The 20,213-nt window shown below is 43.1% G+C and overlaps 1 protein-coding gene across 5 annotated transcripts in view; it reads right to left on the minus strand.

Moving 5' to 3' along the window:
• Positions 1-20,213, minus strand: part of LOC311039471 (plexin-B2-like) — a 238,074-nt gene that overhangs the window by 108,222 nt on the left and 109,639 nt on the right. For all 5 annotated transcript variants that reach the window (XM_084049375.1, XM_084049374.1, XM_084049373.1 and 2 more), the window contains one exon: positions 9,348-9,406. The gene's annotated coding sequence lies outside the window, so the exon portion shown is untranslated. The remainder of the gene's footprint in view (positions 1-9,347; positions 9,407-20,213) is intronic.

The following is a 20,213-nucleotide window of genomic DNA, read 5'->3' on the forward strand; positions in this document are numbered from 1 at the left end:
TCATTATAAACACATTCTCATTTACAATGGTGACTGGGCAAGTGACAGGCCAGTGTACTAGCAACTGCAACCACAGAGGGGTGTGCAGATAAGTCCAAACTTAAAGCATTTTCAGTGTCCAGAACATGCTTTTTTACATCCACATCTTGTCAGCTTCTGGCATAATTTGGCAAACAGGACTGCACAAGAGTGACTGGCCCCATATATGTCCTGTTTGGAATGCACTTCACTTGCATTCACTTCCTTGTAGGAACTACTTCTATGAAGTTCTATCGTACATGAGTACTATGAACTCCTCAATGACTTGCATATGTTTATCATTTATTGCAACAGGTGTTGAACCTCATTTGGAGAAGTTGTTTGCCATGCTGACCTTTTTCCCTTTCCATGGAAGGACGAAACTGTGTGGCATCCCCTGAATGCATGAAAGAAGCAAAGACCTGATGACTTTGATTCAATAGCTGATGCAATTTCATGAACGGAATCCATCTGAGATCCTTCCCTCCTTCCAAAGGCAATCCACAGCTAATTCAAGCCAAGTCTTTGAACAAGTGAAACTGTTATGTCAACAATGTCAGTATCTGAGGCAGAGCTGCTGAGGATAGCATCTGACACATCATGATTCGCAGCTCAGATACTGACATTGTTGTCATAGCAGTTGCACTTGTTCATATTAAGTAAGTCTGAGACTTATTGTCAGTATCAGCTGAGAACGCAGGGGTCTTATAGACCCCCTGGTATTGCTGAGGTGGAGCGCCACACTCACTGTAGCTACTCATACACTGATCCTGATCGAACCCATGACCATGTAATCCGAAGGTGAAAGCTCTACCGACTGAGCTACCCAGACACAAAGACTTGGCTTGAAAAAGCTGTCGAAGGACCTCAGATGGATCCCCCTTCATGAAAATGCATCAGCTATTGGATCAAAGTCATCAGGTCTTTGCTTCTTTCATGCGTTCAGCAGATGCCATACAGTTCTGTCCTTCCATGGAAAGAGAAAAAGGTCAGCACCTGTTTGAGAAAATATCCCTATATATATCTAAGTTTTTGTATTTATTGGTGAACATATTGAAAAGTCTGTTGCCCTAGGTCATTAAAAAGCTACCAAATCACTTTAAAATGTGCTATAAATTGATTCTGTGTATGGTAATTAATAAAAAAAATACATGTGCTACAAGCTCACGTGAATGTACATTTATGCAATTTATCGGCAGCCATATTGGAAAATATGCCGCCATATTGGAACCTAATATATATATTTTTTATCTTACTTGGTAGAAATACCTTCAGAACATATTCTCCTATATTAAAATAAGGGGAAAATCAAAGATTTACAGCCCCAGCAAAGTGATATAGTCCAAAATGTTGGCCCAGTTGCAGCCATTTTGAAAACTGGTGGTGGCCATCTTGAAATCTTAGGATTTTTGCGTGGCCAGAGGTTGATTATCAATTAGGGTCATATGAAGGACATCTGTGCCAAATTTTGCGCTTGTATCACCAAGTGCACTATCATGTATTGAAAACGGCAAAATTCCGCCCTGCTAATAGTGTCCCTATCAAGAAGGAGCAACCTCACAACAAGGAAGGCCCCCCCCCCCCCCCGTCCATTGAAGTCAACGGACGGGGAGCCATCTTCTTAGGTCCACGTTATTACAACAACACAGTGTGACGTCACAACGTCCCATCTCTGGGGAGAATTATCACAGAAAATAGCCATTGGCTACTTCCGGTGAATGGTTGCCTCGGTAATTAATGGTTAGTTTTCAAGTGGTTAAATAGCTTTAGGCTGTTAATGTCTCAAGCAGTAATTATTATCATGTGAAGGACCCTAATTGATATGTATTTGGCCACAGACCCCCATCTGAAAATATTTGTTTTTGCCAGCGACCCCCATAAGAGAAGATTTGTCAACGTTTTTCAAAAATAGCCACAAGAAAAATTGCAAGTGTTTCAACTGTTCCCCTAATTTTGCTGGGGTCCCCTTGGAACACCCTCAAGGATCCCGGACCACACTTTGCTCTACTCTGTTGCTAGCTAGTCAAGTGTCTTTCTCTCAAATGAAAAACTCCCGTAGGGAGAGAGAAGAGGAGAGGGATAATGGTTAAAAGAAGTTCTGTTTGAAACAAAACCAACACTGGGTCAAACCCCAGAATGTCTGGGCACTGGGCAGGGAGCAGAGTGGCCGTCAGCCTTTGGAGTAGCGTTGACAGAAGCACTTTAACCCTCAACCCCCCGTAGAGTTGCACACAAGTGACAACAAAGTTGCTTTGTGCTCCAACACTGCAGGTGTGAAGTTGTGCTTACATCTTTCATCTATGAACTTCTGAAGGCCACCTTGCACTGTAAAATCCTAATTTTCTATACATCAAGCAATCAACATCAGATAAATCAATGTATCTGATTGACCACTTAAACGCTATTTTATACTTTGTTGTACAACAGTGTCACGCACATGTAGCGTTGCACCTCTAGTTAGCAGTGTACTGTTTAGGTCCAGCGCTAGTTAGCAGTGTACTGTAGTTAGTTCCAGCTCTAATTAGCAGTGTACTGATTAGGTCCAGCTCTAGTTAGCAGTGTACTGTAGTTAGTTCCAGCTCTAATTAGCAGTGTACTGTTTAGGTCCAGCTCTAATTAGCAGTGTACTGTTTAGTTCCAGCTCTAGTTGAAAGTGTACTGTTTAGTTCCAGCTCTAGTTAGCAGTGTACTGTTTAGTTACAGCTCTAGTTAGCAGTGTACTGTTTAGTTCCAGCTCTAGTTAGCAGTGTACTGTGTATTTCCAGCTCTAGTTAGCAGTGTACTGTTTAGGTCCAGCTCTAGTTAGCAGTGTACTGAAGTTAGTTCCAGCACAGAGACGCAAGGCTACATGTGGGTCCAGGCTGTTAGCATTGTGAGCCAGGCAGCAGTGAGTTGGAGCGCTACAATGCATTCCACACTGCAAAGAGAACACCACAGTCTACTGGCACGCACGCACGCACACACAGTCCAGCCACAGTCTACTGGCACACAGGAAAAGAAAAAGTACTAAACCACACATGAACATGCACTCATCTGTAACCTGCTCCGTCACACCAATACACATCAATAGAACACACACACACACACACACACACACACACACACACACACACACACACACACACACACACACACACACACACACACACACACACACACACACACACACACACACACACACACACACACACACACACACACACACACACACACACTGAGCTAAGAGGCGTTGTTAGGCAACAAGGCCTCTTAGCTTTTTCTACAGTCAGTGAAAGCCAAGACCTCTTGGGGCCTATTGCTTTAACATATATAATTTACATACATTACATACGGTACATACACAAACATACTGTACGTATACAGTACACACAAACATACACACTGTATGTATATATATACATACACAAACACACACATAAGCACTGGCACTACCGTTAGAACTGCTCTAACTATATCTCTCTCTCTCTCACACAAACACACACACACGCACATACGCAGTACGCACACACAAACCACGACCACAATGCCACTTGGCGAAGGATTAAAGACAGATCAAAGACATACATCAACTCAGCTCTAAGTCTCTCTCTCTCCATCTTTCTCTCTCTCTCTCCCTCTCTTTCTTTCTGTCTGCACTTTTTCTTTCTCCAAGTCGGTCCTGCTTTCCTCTCCTCCTTCCTCAGTTCAGTCTAATTAGTGTTCTGCTTTCTCCCTATAGCTTTCTCCTTTCTTTCTCTTTATTCTCTCCATTCATTCGTTTGCCCATCTCTCTCTACATCTCTTCCATATCATAGCAGTGTGTATTGTTAAGCTGATGAAGGGAATATAATGACACAGACGGACACACACAGAGAGTTGGCACACCATGAGAGAACTTCACTCTGTGTGTGTGTGTGTGTGTGTGTGTGTGTGTGTGTGTGTGTGTGTGTGTGTGTGTGTGTGTGTGTGTGTGTGTGTGTGTGTGTGTGTGTGTGTGTGTGTGTCTGTGGGGAAATTAATGGAAGCCAGTCAAACCAACATGCACATCACAAACTTCACACACACATTTGGGACACTGCCCAGACACAACAGTCAAAACACACACACACACACACACACACACACACACACACACACACACACACACACACACACACACACACACACACACACACACACACACACACACACACACACACACACACACACACACACACACACACACAAGCGCGCACTGGCGGTTCTGCCTGCATACACACATGCAATTGAAGTAAGGTGTTGGAACAATTCTAATAGCATCAGTAGACAATGAACACTGAACAGACATCATAGGTGCGAGAGCACACATGCACACACACACACGTTTGCACACACACACACACACACACACACACACGTTTGTATTACTAAACTTGTGCGAACACCAGAAGTTTAGGACACCGATTTTATGAATACAATGTTTTTAACGCAAAGCTGGAAATATTGTTGTGCGCTTGTAGATCTCTTATCTGTGGTGTGAGACACCAGCACGCAAATAAATTAAAATCAGGCATAACTCCAACCATAACAACTAAACCTAACCTCTAAATGCCTAATCCTAATCCCAAACTGAACCTCTTTTACCAATGGTAAACCAATTGTAAATAAAAGAATAATAATTAAACCATAAAACACCCATTTCTCTTCCAAATTCTGCTATACGTGGGGGCCCCCACAAGCATAGTCACACACACACACACACACACACACACACACACACACACACACACACACACACACACACACACACACACATAGAGAGGTAACAGATAAAGGGGTGACAGCGGCTGGCAGAAAGAGAAGAGGATGAAAGAATGACTTCCTCTCTCCAGACTTGGTGTCTGACTCACTGACAGTAATGTAGGAACCATTTGAGAAGCTTACAGCGTCTGTCTGGCTTTTAAAGCTGCAACTACCCATTATTCACATAGAGGATTATTCTATCAATTGTTTTCTTTCATTAATCAAATCATCAAGAAGGGTATTTTCTTTGCTAATTTGTTTAAAAATATATATAATATAAATGAATCGACACAAAACCATTCTAATATATTTCTTATAGTGTGCGAAAATAGCATACATACAAGCTCACAAGGTCGCAATGTGGCGTGCTGTGAGCTTGTAGATCGGCTATTTTTGCTATAATTTTTCTTTTGCTTTTTTTCTTTACTAAAATCGCTGATCTACGAGCTTACACTGCATGCAAGCTTGTGGATCGGCTTGTAGATCAGCGATAACACTTCAACCAGTAGGTGTCCTGCCCGAATTCACACAGGGTCGAAATGTCTCAGTGAGAGAGTAGAGAGACCACTTATAGATTAGGTTTAAATAAAATTGTATTCACAGTTCGCACAAAACCGTTCCAGATTGCATCGTTAAAAGATTATCCTCCTTGCAATTGTCAACAATCTTATACAGCAATTAGCTGCAATTTAATCACATTTATCTTTGTAATTGTAACTGATTGCAGTTACACTATATTTGTAATTAGGTAACTCCGATACACGTAATCCTGTATCGTATAAATAAGGTCCATACAGCTACAGCTACGTCCTATTCATCTTAATTATGTATGTTGTGAGGTCCCGACAGGGGACAGTCAGTGACCAGGGACCGTGGCACAGCTTTCTGCTGAAGACATACAATTATTCTTGACATTATGCAAAGACCACGTCGTCTGTCCTGTAAAAGGTCAACATCACTGTCTGTGCTGTCAAGATGCTGACATCACACGTCTCACTGTCTCTCTCTGTCCCTCTCTGTCTGTTTGCTGACACAACAACATTGACTACACTGTCAAATCCTCAGTGTTGATTTATCCATTTTAACTCTGAAAATGTACCCAACCGGGTCTATTTGGTTACATTTGTACACTCTTCAAAAGTTGACCACTTAAACCCTATATGCTTCATTTACCGGGGTCCCCCAGGGCTCTATACAAAGGCCGCTCCATTTCAAATCCCTTCGCCAAAAATACCCAATCTACAATCACTCAAATAATTGTGATTAATGATTTCATTGTGTGTTTGGTATTGAACATTGGAACATTATGAAGCCTTTTAATAACTAATAACTAATGATATAAAATAATTAAATAACTGAAATATACAAATACATTATTGACATATTTCATAATTTTATACATGTAAAAATAGCAGAAATAGCTGATCTACAAGCTTACAACGCTTCACTTTGTGATGCGTTGTAAGCCTGTAGATCTGCTATTTCTGCTTTTTTTTAAATATTTGAACATTTTGTGAAAAGTTTTCAACATGGAAACGATTCTGACGATTATGCAAAGATTTTCGATTATCTGAAATAATTGTGATTAGACGATTATGTAATAGTTGTGACAGGCCTAATCTACAAGCTCACAAGGCAGATCGGCTATTTTCGCTGGATGTTCACCCCAGAAAAGGGATGCTATAGGTTCATGTGGTTAAAATAACTCAGGATTTTACTATGTGCCTCGTTGTTTTGTCTGTCAACGCCTGTCCGTCCGCCCATCCGTCCGTCTCGTGTATAAGTCTTGATAAGGAGGACACCTCAGGGCTTGCACTGCACCCGTCCCTGGAGGCCTGGTCTGAAGCCTGGGCCTCGCCCAGCTCCCCTCCCCCATGTCTGAACCATCTGCTGAGGTGTTTTCCTTCCTGTGGACCCCGCGGCTCCGCGGGGACCACAGGCGGATGCTACAGAGACCAGCACAGCATGGGGCTTACTGGAAAACATAGCATGGTGAATTTATTCTCTAGAGTGTGTGTGTGTGTGTGTGTGTGTGTGTGTGTGTGTGTGTGTGTGTGTGTGTGTGTGTGTGTGTGTGTGTGTGTGTGTGTGTGTGTGTGTGTGTGTGTGTGTGTGTGTCTCTCTCACACAGATGGGCAAATGTGCTCACACACTCAAAAACGGTTCCTACACACCTGTGTGTTTGTGTACTTGTATTACTATACTTACAAACGTCCCCACAAGTATAGTGTACATACATATACATTTGAGAATGAGACGTTGTGAGGACATTTTTCCTGGAGTTTAAACCCATTAAGACTATACGTTGTTGTATCTTTAAAACCGGGAAAGCATCTGTGTTATTTTAGATGTTACTATGTATATAGCAACAGGAATTTATTTTAATAAAAAATAAAAAATATGAAGATTTTCTGAAAACTAAGGTTAGGATTTAGAGGATGTTTTTAAAATCAGATGTCCTTAAATGTCCTCACAAGTATACAGTAGTAATACAAACGTGTGTGTGCGCGTGCGCAGGCTATGCGTGCATGTGTTTGTATTTAGACCTGTGCTGCAAGGAGGGCTGGCAGTGTTAGTGCAAGGTGCAGCCATTAAACTGACCAGACGACACACACGCACATAAATGGAGAAGAACTGAACAGGAGAAGGAGAACACAACCACACCAACCCTTATCTGCTGCCAGACCTATGTACACACACACACACACACACACACACACACACACACACACATTAGCAGGATACAGGGGGTCCCGTGCAAAAAGCATTATGCTGTTGTACATCATTTCAAATCCAGTCTGCGGCCAAATGCACATCAATTTCGGGGTCTTTGACATGAAAATGCTTGAGAACCACTGCTGTAAAAGCACACACACGCACACACACAGACACACACACGCGTATGCCACGCCCACGTATACACATACAGGAGCTTTTCAAACGTTACACACAGTATATGAGAGACTGACAGGCTACAAGCTCCCATGGCTGCTTGGGAAAGCAGCGCTGTTATGGGAACAAGAGCTATTTGAGAACACAGCAAAACATAGCAGCTCCCTCACACACACACACACACACACACACACACACACACACACACACACACACACACACACACACACACACACACAAGTCAGAAAACCAGTCACTTGGTCATTGAAACCAAGGTCACATGTCTCTCTCCCTGTCTGTCTCTCTCTCTCTCATTCTCTCCCCTCCCTCTCTGATTGGGTCAGAGATGTCGCTGCATACAATCTCCAGAACGCACAGAGACTTTCTTTCTCAGACCCGCAGACCGACAGATTCAGATATTCGCGATTTTCCGGTTCTCGGAAACCGTTCGAATTGCCATTCGGCTCTGCACACCTCAAGGTTACATGGTGCTGGCTGTAGTGTACTACTTGGCTTGAGCAATTTGGTGCAATTTGTCTGTCAGACGTTTCCCGGTTCGGGGAGTCCTCCCGAAGTGAACTAACTGATTCCACTGGGTAACTGAAGGCCCAAATAAGGCTACATCTGCTTTAATATGGAGGTGGTAACAAGTTCACAGGGATTAGAGCTGTCACTTGGACCAACACACGTGTGTGTGTGTGTGTGTGTGTGTGTGTGTGTGTGTGTGTGTGTGTGTGTGTGTGTGTGTGTGTGTGCGCGCACATTTGTGTAAAAAAGGTCCTATTTGAATTCCCTGTCAACTCGCTCTGAAAAGCTTGGCATGGACTTAACGTTGCAGTGTGTTTGTGTGTGAGTGTTCATTGATGCACGTGCATCTACCTCATTGAAATCCATTTGCCCTGACAAGGTTGAAGTCCATCCTCCATGTGCCTTCAAGCCTCTGTCTGTTTGCCCTTGTGTATGTATGCAATGCATTTGCATAGCATGTATGTATGTATGCACAAACTCTGTGCAAAATGCATGCATGCATGACATACACACACACACACACACACACACACAGTACATACATATGCAGCGCATGCATGCATTTCACAGCTCTTTAGCTCTGGCACGCTGAATGACTGTGTGGATTGCTGGGAGCTGTGTGTGTGTCTGTACAAATCCAAAGTGCTGCTAAGCGGATGAATGAAGCCCATTCTAATTTACACTGAACACAAAACACACAGAGAGAGAGAGAGAGAGAGAGAGAGAGAGAGAGAGAGAGAGAGAGAGAGAGAGAGAGAGAGAGAGAGAGAAAGGATAAATGTGAATGGAATTAAGAGACAGAGGGGAGTTGACAGACAGAAATCTACTGAGAAAGGAGAGATTGAGAAGGACTGATATCTGAAACCAATATATGAGAGAGAGCGAGAGAGAGTGACAGTTATGACATGTGCGGAGTTTGTGTGTGTGGGCCAATCACATCCCAGTGAGAATGCAACCTCAATGAGGCCTGGAGCCTTCAATTAACCCCTTAACCCCCCCCCCCCCCCCCCCCCGCAAGCGTGCACATACACACCAAATAACCTTTATTCACAAGGGAGAAGAGGTAGAGAGCTGAAAAGAGAATGAGATCAGAACTACATTTTCACAGAAGAGAGAGAAGAAAGAAGAGAAATAAAACATTATCTTACTGCTCAGTGTTTAGGTCTGGGTTCTGATGACATTCACTGCCTCACTGGTCTGTCCTCACCTGAACAAACAGAGAAACACAGGGTTACTAAAATATCATTTACAATGTTTTTTGTTTAAATATGTTTTTTTTCCTTCCGTTTATTCTGAGAACAGAAAAGAGGTGATTGAGCATTAGTAACGATATAAACAAAGATAAACACAGTGTTATGGGCCGTGACCACAGAGTAGCGCCGCTCATCAATGTCACTTTCCTATTGTCTCTATTGTCTATGTCCAAAACTGTTACTTTTCAGCATTCAAATTCAAAAGTAGCTTAAGAAGCAGATCTACAAGCTCGAAACGAGCTTGTAGATCTGCTACGTTTGATGCTTTTGTGTGACGCTGTAGTATGATCAATTAGGGCGTTAATTTACGAAAAAACACAAACACTTGGAGATGAGAGGTTTCTGCCCGACAGCAACACTATGCAGAGGTTGGACAGCCACGCCCACAACCATTGAGCCAAGGCGCTTGTGTCTCGGTGCGTAGATACATCGGCTATTTGAGAATCTACAAGCTCACAACGCGTCTTCGCATTCAAAGAAATCCTGAAAAATGTGGATTTAACCCATTAAGACCTGGAACTGTGTCATTTTTAGATTTGAGCTAAAAAGCATTATTTTACACTTTGGCTATTCAAAAATAGCAGATCTACAAGCTCATAGCGCGGCACCGAGTGCGGCACCGAGTGCGGCACGAGTGCTCGTAGCGCGGCACCGAGTGCCGAGCTACGAGCTTGTAGATCTGCTATTTTTGAAAAATCGTGAAAATGTGTGCAAACCTTTGAATATATATATTTTTAAAGCGAACATTTGTAACTCAAATCTTTGCTTCTGGGGGTCCCTGGAACAACATATTTTGATGGGGGTCCGCGGCCAAATACATATAATTTTGGGGGTCCTTGACATGAAAAAGATTGAGAACCACTGATATAGAAACATAGGTTTTTCAGAAAACTGTTGAGATTTAGGAGACATGTAGAATCGGCTTCAGGTCTCAATGGGTTAAAAAAAAATGTTTTAACACAAATCTTGCACGGAGGTCCCTAGCAGAAACTGCTTTCAGATGGGGCGTCCACCGCCAAATACATTATTAATTTGGGGGACCGTAATATGAAAAAAAAACAACGTTTGTGTCATCTGCTCCGGTCAGCAGGGAAAGTGGCTGGACGGCCCGTGACCTCACATGACCCTCGACCTGCTGCGGTCGTTGTCCTGGCGACGAGACGTTCTTTTGTGCGGCTGTGACAGGGTCCAGAGGGCGTGTGTGTGTGTGTGTGTGTGTGTGTGTGTGTGTGTGTGTGTGTGTGTCGGGGCGTTGTCTGGGACATTCTAACATTCCATGGAGTTAAGCTATGAAAACAGTGAGGTTTGCGTTATAGTCTCAGACACTAATGAAGTCCACACGACCCTGTGGACCCCCATACATGCACACACTGACGTTTCCCCTGGACCATTGGTTCTCAAAGTGGGGTCCGGGGACCCCCAGGGGTCCTTGGGGGGATACCAGGGGTTCCCCAGCAAAATGTGTTAATAAAGAGTCACAATCATGTTAACCCCTTTATCCATATTTTATACTTTGGCTACATATTTTTTTAATCTTGAAAGGGTGTGCAAATCTTTGATTTTTTTTTAAAAAGGCGAACATTTTTAACACAAATCTTTGCTTCTGGGGGTCCCTGGCACAACATATTTTCAGGATGGGGTCCGCGGCCACATGCATATCAATTTGGGGGTCCTTGGCACTAAAAAGTTGTAGAACCACTGCCATGGACTGTTCTCCCCCAAACACCCCTCCCACCATGTTTATTCAGCAGCAATAGTCCACGGACACACTGCAAAACACACTGCACTGCTAAAGAAAACAACACGCTGAAAATGGACATCATTAAAAAAGGAAATGAGTTCATGGCTGTCTTCATAAGGTTAACAACGAAAATGGTCCTGCACACTGTCTAGGACTTGGTTGCGGTCAGGCAGAAACCTCTTATCTCCACATTCTAACATGTTGTGTTTTTTTGTAGATTATTGGCCTTTTTGATCATACTAAAGCGGCACACGAAAGCATCAAAAGCAGCAGATCTACAAGCTCGAAACATATAGCAGATATACAGTATAATAGAAAATATACAAGATGTACAAGATATACAAGATATACAGTACAAGATAATCTGCTATTTTTGGAGGACTCAAGAGGTAGAGCAGCTGTTTGGGCAACGGAGAAAACAAACGTTCCCAGTTTGATTCCGGGCCTCCTCCGGTCGGAGTGTCCTTGAGCCAGACACTGAACCCCAACTGCTCCCCAAGCACTGTTCAGTGGCAGCCCACTGCTCCTAATGATTAGGTTGGGTAAACCCTGGCATGAAATTATAGATGAAAAAGTGCCAAATCTTAAAAGAAAAAATCGAAAACAGCAGACTTGTAGATCGGCTATTTTCGAACAGCCAGTGTACAAAACAGGGCTTAAGTGGTAATGCAGAGGACAGATATCCCAGGTTATTTGCGAACATGGCCAATACCCCAAACAACAACAACAACAACAACAACAAAATTAGGACACACTAATTATTTTATTATAAACTGGCTGGCTCGGTGCTGATGCTGCTGCTCAACTTAATTAATTCAGGAGAGAAGAGCCAGAAATGTACTGCTGTCTATCAGCGGTTGTAGTGGAGTAAAAAGTACAATATAAATATTATAGTAACATAGTACAGTACTTTAGTACATGCACTTATTACTTTTCCACCACCGGCTGAACTCAATTAATTGAGGGGAGAAGTGGCAGAAATCTAGTGGCTTCTCTCAGTGTGAACAGAGATAGCATTACTGCTGGGTACAGAGTGCCATGAACGCTGGAACGGTGCCAGAGTGACAACGGACTGGCTTCCATCAGAGCGTGAAATACAACAAAGACGTTAGAATGTTCAATAACGGCATAAAGGAGGGCTAGGGGCTCCCTCCGACTCTTTCATTCTGATAACGGGGAAACTGGGCCATGAGCTTCAAGTGATTTCCGTTGTGAAGTAAGAGATTTATTAATCGAATTAAGGATTTATCTGCACACGAAAGATCTGAATCCACCTCCTTTTTTGGTTATTTCTAGACTCAACTTTAAAAACTTGTGTAGAGTCTGTCTGTCTGTCTGTCTGTCTGTCTGTTTGTCTGTCTGTGCGTGCGCACGCACATGTGCGTACATTTACAGTAGATTCATTGAACACGTAATCAGTACAAAGACTAGAAAATGTGCTCCTCGGAGCACAGGTCTCCGCCAGTACTGTTCCTGATTAATCCTGTCTTACCTCACTTCAAAAGATATAAATGATCTTTTGAAGTGACACACCTATTTATAGGTCTCCATTTCATCATGCGTCTCGCTAGCCAATCAAAGCACACCCTTTCAACATATTGTCACGTGTCACGTGTTCCTGATTAATCCTGTCTTACCTATTTATATTACATATTGTCACGTGTCACTTGACCAATGTTAGCTTAGCTTCAAAAAATATGAATGATTTTTTGAAGCACATTTGCTATTTATAGGTTTTTATGTCATCATGCGTCTCGCTAGCCAATCAAAAGCATTGGTGACAACATATTGTCACGTGTCAAGTGAAGCTTGACCAATGTTAGCTTGGCTGAGACGGACGGACACACGGAAGGACGGACACGAAAACATACTCTCCACCTCTGGCGGAGACAATAAAACAGTAAAAAGTAGACACCCGTACAAACACAGTCTCTGTGTTTTGCTACTCCTGAAAAGTAATGAACCTTTTCCCCAGTTCCCTTCAGTAGCACACTGACTGACACATTCAGAGCAGCTAGGAGAGGAGCTAGGAGAGGAGCTAGGAGAGGAACTAGTAGAGCAGCCAGGAGAGGAGCTAGGAGAGGAACTAAGAGAGCAGCCAGGAGAGGAGCTAGGAGAGGAGCTAAGAGAGGAACTAGGAGATGAGCTAGGAGAGGAACTAGGAGAGGAGCTAGGAGAGGAGCTAAGAGAGGAACTAGGAGATGAGCTAGGAGAGGAGCTACGAGAGGAATTAAGAGAGGAACTAGGAAATGAGCTAGGAGAGGAGCTAGGAGAGCATATAGGAGATGCCCCCTACCCCACCCCTCTTTTTTCTGTAGATATTATCTTTTGCTGCAATTGTTGCTACTTACTGTAATGTATTGTATTGTATTGTATGTCTTGTTGATTAATTGAGTACAATGGACCACAATGGAAACACTTTTTTATTTATTTTTTACCTAGTTTAACTAGTTATTGTTTTAGCTTGTTTGGTAAAGCGACTTTGAGTATATAGAAAAGAGGTACATCAATTGAATGTATTATTGTCTCCGCCAGGAGAGTTTGTTTTCACTTTCTGAAACTGGGACTAACATTGGTCAAGCCTCACGTGACACGTGACAATACGGTGAAATAGTGTGATCTGATTGGCTAGTGACGTATAGCGGCCTATAAATACATGTGTCACTTTGAAAGAGTCTGTGCCTCTTTCAAAGTGAGGTAAAACAGGAATAATCACGAAATGGCTGAGAAATGGCGGATACTGTAACAATTTGATAGGACACTTACACAGACAGGACGGATAGGACACTTACATAGACAGGACGGATAGGACACTTATACAGACAGGACGGATAGGACAGTTATACAGACGGATAGGACACTTGTGTCATGTTACTAGTAACATGTTCTATTTTTTGTAAGAATTAGAACATAAGAATTAGAACATTCCCAACATTCCCAACACAAGTCTGCTGGCGGAGACTTGTGCTCCGAGGAGCACTTTTTCTAGTTATTATCATTATCATTAATAATAATCGTATTTAGCTTAGAAATGTTTATGGTCCACCACTTAATATTGATAACTGAGTACTGCTCTAGTGTAAATACATTGGATGCTAAATGCTTATTCATCCTTCTGCTGCTTGCATGTACAGTAGATTCTGTATGTCTTCGGTTGCAAATTTATTCATCCACTTGCAGAAATGCCACATACTGTATATTCTGCATAATTATTGTATGTTGTGCAGATTTCTTTTTTTGGCTGCAAAATATAGATATGTACAGTATATATCCTACGTCAGTAAAGCCAGGAAATGTGCAATTCTCAATTCTAAACTGTATAAAATAGAGCTGGGAGTTCAGCTCCTGCAGGGGTTCTCAAAGCAGGGTCTGGGGACCCACATGAGTCCTTGAGGGGGTTCCAGGGGGTCCCCAGCAAAATGATAGTTACTGTAAGAAAGGATGGACCCTTACAGCATTGGTTCTCAAAGTGGGGTCCGGGGACCCCCAGGGGTCCTTGACAGAGTTCCAGGGGGTCCCCAGCTAAATGATAGATTAGGAACCAAATGGACCCTTATGGGTCTATAACTCTGAGAGTGTACAAATGGAACCAAATGGACCCTAACGGGTCCATTTGGTTCCATTTGCACACTCTCTGAGTTAAATTAACATTGATTTTACAATATAAATTGGGGTCCAAGAGATAGAAATGCCATTAAATGGGGGGTCCGTAGCCTAATGCATGTCAAACAGGGGGTCCTTGAAATTAAAATGGTTGAGAATCACTGCTATAGGGCTGTAAACATCTTCTCTTATGGGGGTCCCTGGCATATCTTTTCAAATGGGTGTCCGCAGGCTAATAAATGTCAATCTGGGGGTCCTTGACGTGAAAAAGTTTGAGAACCTCTGCCTTACAGGGTCTGTACTGTAACTCTGAGAGTGTACAAAACGAACCAAATGTACCCTTACAGGCATGTAACTCTGTGAGTGTACAAATGGAACCAAATGGACCTGTTCCATTTGTACCCTCTCAAGAGTTATGGGGGTCCGTGACCCTATGCATACCATACTGGCGGTCCTTGAAATTGAACATTTTCAGAGAGGAGAGACGCTAGGAAAGCTTATAGGGGAGCAGTGAGGAGATGAGTATGAGTGTGTGTGTGTGTGTGTGTGTGTGTGTGTGTGTGTGTGTGTGTGTGTGTGTGTGTGTGTGTGTGTGTGTGTGTGTGTGTGTGTGTGTGTGTGTGTGTGTGTTACTGTGGGTCTGGCAGTACATCTAACAGTGTTAAAGCCCTCCTCAGCGCTGGCTGGCCAGCACCCGCTCTGCCCACACACTGTCCACACATTCTATCACAAAGCACCATATGGTTAGATATGCGACTGTGTGTGTGTGTGTGTGTGTGTGTGTGTGTGTGTGTGTGTGTGTGTGTGTGTGTGTGTGTGTGTGTGTGTGTGTGTGTGTGTGTGTGTGTGTGTGTGTGTGTGTCCGTATGCTCCATCTAATATCTTTCTAAACTGTTTAGATAGAAGTTAGAATCTGAATTTCAGATAGGTGTGTGTGTGAGTGTGAGTGTGAGTGTGAGTGTGAGTGTGAGTGTGTGTGTGTGTGTGTGTGTGTGTGTGTGTGTGTGTGCAGGTGCTTGCGTGCACGTGTCCCCATATGCTCTAGCATCTAACATCTTCCCCAGCATCCAGATGGCCGGCCATCGTTCTGTACATTATTTCCATAACTTAGTAACAATAAACTCCTCAGTCCGGTAAAAACATGCAAAAAACTATAAATATTCACCATCTGCTCCTATTTGATACACAGTAGGACAATTATACAGCACATATGGGCCATGTATTATGTTCAACTGGAAATGCTTGCCGTCAGGAGGAAACAATAATAATAATATCCATTATTCCAACTTTTTATGTATTTTTTCCAGTAAATTAATGCCCTGCTTCGATGGACAATAGAGAAGAAATTGGAAAGTGAAAGTGGGTCTGTGGGGTTTTATGAATATTGATCCAATGAAAAGCATTAACAAGAGCTTGTGACTAAATAATTACATTGGATCCATTAGAACCATGGAGTTATAATATATCTAGAGGGCGGACTACCCCGTCCCCAGCTATTCATTTCAATGAATGTTGCTCACGGTTGAAGCACCCGGAAGAACGCTCTACTTCCGCATTTGGGCACCAAATTCGGGTGCCCAAATGCGGAAGCATTGAGCACCGAGCAGGCGCACTCGGTTTCAAGCGGTAGAGGCATGCGGAGTGGCTTTTTAAATTCGGAAGTATACAGCATTCTCTCAGATTTGACCACCAGGCGACGGCCGCTTCACTGTTCTACCGTGGCTCTGAGGGCTTGATTAGAACACAGGTTATTTATTTCATTTGGACCATTTCCTGAAAAGCGAAGCACTTTAGTTGCAAGGGGTTGAAGCACAACGTTTCGAAACCTGGGGCCATTATTTAACTCTTGGTTGGTTAAATGTGAGATTTAACGCCGCAGCACAGCGGCAAATTAGGACGTTAAATATTGTCCCTGTCAGGCAGAAACCTCCTATCTCCGTTTTTTTCTTTCTTCTGTAAATTAACGCCCTACTTTGTCATACAAGAGTGTCGCAAAAAATAGTGAAAATAGCAAATCTACAAGCTCACAACGCGTCGCCATACTATTTTAAAAAGTTTATAAAATAATAATACAAAAGGAACGCTTTTGGAAGGTTTCCACCCTACAGCAACAAAGTTAACATAACTATCAGATTCAGCACTGCAGAAGAACATTATTAAGTTGGAGGAAGAAAAAAATCCTGCTTGGCCGAACGAGCATCCATTCAAATGTCACACGTGAACAGAACAGATTAAATTAAATGTATAACTGGGAAACGCATGGTTCACTTATCTTATAATTAATTAAACCTCTTATCATTAATAATGGCTTCTTCTACTGTGTGTGTGTGTGTGTGTGTGTGTGTGTGTGTGTGTGTGTGTGTGTGTGTGTGTGTGTGTGTGTGTGTGTGTGTGTGTGTGTGTGTGTGTGTGTGTGTGTGTGTGTGTGTGTGTGTGTGTGGACCAACAGGAAGTTTGTCACGGGCATATTCATTCATGGTTTTATTTGTAAAACAAACAGCAGGGGGGGATTATTTTGCAACCACATTAAGCCCTGTGTGCTATAGCAGTGGTTCTCAAACTTTTTCATGTCAAGGACCCCCAAAATTATTTATATTAATTATGTATATTTTCAAAAAATTGCTTATCTACAAGCTCATTGAGTTCCACGCTATGAACTTGTATATCTGCTATTTTTTAATAGCCAAAGTATAAAATAATGATTAAAGTGGTTAAAAGGATTGTGACGCTATATTAACTTATTTAAGTGTAGCTGGGGGCCCCCTGGTACCCCGCCAAGGACCCCTGCGGGTCCCTGTACCCCACTTTGAGAACCAATGACCTAGAGGGTGGGTCAACGGTGGACGTCACAAACGTAACATCCAGACTTGCGACGCGCACCGTTGCTCCGATCCGCACCAAACTTGGCACAAATACAGGGGTCTTGCGTGAGAATAGTCACACCAGGGGGCCACGTGTGACCCCAAGGGGCCACAGGCGACACCGATACTCCAATCCACACTAAACTTGGCACACACCCAGGGGTCTGGCATGAGAATAATTACACCAGGTGCCCCCAGTTGCCCAGTCAGGGACCCCCGAGGGGCCACAGGCGCTCCATTTCTCCAATCTGTACCAAACTTGGCACAAACACTGTTCAGGGGTTTGGTATGAGAATAGTAACACCACAAAAAACTAAATTGCACACATATGGGCCACAACAGCAGTGTTACAGCAGTGTCTAACACTTCAAATGGCCATAGCTCGGTGGCCATTTCTCTGATCAGCGCAATATAGGACTAGATTAGGCCGTGTAGCAGCCTAGTTTATAAAATCTGTCCAAAATAAGGATGCCAGGGTTAATGTGGTCAACATATTTTTTTTGTTAAATTGCTAAATTGTGATATTATCAAAAATAATATTGGACAGTCTACATTGTAGTCTACAAGCAGAAATGCATGCATTTCATTCAGTCAGACCAGAAGCATGGATAAAACATATTCCCACCGGATATAAAAAAAAATGACTAATGACCAGAGGGGGGCATATCAAAAGCAGAGGCATGGATCCCACCCCCCAGAAAAAAACACCCCTGGGCATATAGTAGCTGGTAGTTGCGGGGCAATGAACCAATGTTAGTTCCATTCCTCACGCAGCGGGTATTCAAACCGGCAACCACGCAGGAGCATGGCCCAGCTAGAGTGTACAGAGCACATGGAGCGATTTTGTGTTTGTCTGTTTTCTGCTGAAGTCGGTAAAGAATGAAATCAATGAATCAAACCATGCATCCCGGTGTGAGCCCGTTCTGAAGAAAATAAAATAAAATAAATAAAAAAGCATCTGAATGTGACAAAAAGGAGAAAAAAAACATTTATGCTTGGGGTGCGTTTCGGGATTTTACATAACGGCTGAGCTGACAGGAAAACCATGGACTGAAACCAGTGGGTTTTCTACCTCTGCTCAAATGAAATGAAGATCTGTTGATATGATAGAGAGAGAGAGACACACACACACACACACACACACACACACACACACACACACACACACACACACACACACACACACACACACACACACACACACACACACACACACACACACACACAGAGACAGAGTCAGAGAGAGAGAGAAACAGATCTAGACAGGAAATCCATGGACCTCAAATATCTCAACCACTTCCTGGATATTAATTATCTTTGGGAGGTTTATAGTTTCTCATTCTCTGCATGCGGACAACCAGTCCGGTTCGATTCCAGGCCCGTTGTACCATGTGCTGCATGTCACTGCCCTGTACTCTCTCCATGTCTGAAGAAAACTCTATTTAACATTGTCTCATAACGGCCATTAAAGTGAGCCTACATGCAAACAAAGACACGGAGAAAGGCCTGGCGAGTGCACACACACACAGCAGGTCCAGATTGCAGGCAAGGATGCCCTCTGCTCTCTGTCTGACCTCCATGCCACAAAACCACAGGAAACCGTAGACTCTCTCTCTCACACACACACACACACACACACACACACACACACACACACACACACACACACACACACACACACACACACACACACACACACACACACACACACACACACACACACACACACACACACACACGCTGTAATAAACATTTGATCCAAGATGATTCCTTATTCCTTATTTCCTCTTCAATATTCTGGTAAACACACTTAAACCTATGAGTATGTGACCAACATTCTGAAGGCTGTTTGTTTGTTTCATGTGTGTGTGTGTGTGTGTGTGTGTGTGTGTGTGTGTGTGTGTGTGTGTGTGTGTGTGTGTGTGTGTGTGTGTGTGTGTGTGTGTGTGTGTGTGTGTGTGTGTGTGTGTGTGTGTGTGTGTGAATTTTCAGCAAAGAGATTTGGTGTAGAGGGAGAAAGGGAGGGACATACAGCAAAATAAGTGAGTGTAGGTATAGATTGGTGAACGGATGCGTGGAAAATGACAGACGGACGGATGGACAGAGGGAGGGATGGATGGATTGATTGATGAATGAATGAAAATAAGGGGATGAATTGTGGACAGCTGTAAAGATGACCTCTACAGCCTGCACATGTCTGTCTGAGGGAGGGAGGGAGGGAGGGGACACAAATGGGTGGAACGAAAGGAAAGAACAAACAAAAAACAGAAATGGAAGGAGGGAGAAAATAACAGACAAGCAAAGGAAAGAGAGAGATAGAGAGAATTATGTGAAACAAAGATGAAGAGATTCAGAGGAAAAAAGACAGATGGAAAACAGGTAATAGAAAACAAGAGAGCAAGAGAAGAAAATTGATTGAGAGGGGGAGAGAGGGAGAGAGAGAGAGAGAGAGAGAGAGAGAGAGAGAGAGAGAGAGAGAGAGAGAGAGAGAGAGAGAGAGAGAGAGAGAGAGAAGTATAGAGAGGGTGAAAGAGAGACAGAAAACTAGATGGGAAG

The sequence above is a fragment of the Gymnoscopelus microlampas genome (genome assembly GCF_963454915.1).
Source record: "Gymnoscopelus microlampas genome assembly, chromosome: 23".
In the NCBI taxonomy this organism is placed as follows: Eukaryota; Metazoa; Chordata; class Actinopteri; order Myctophiformes; family Myctophidae; genus Gymnoscopelus; species Gymnoscopelus microlampas.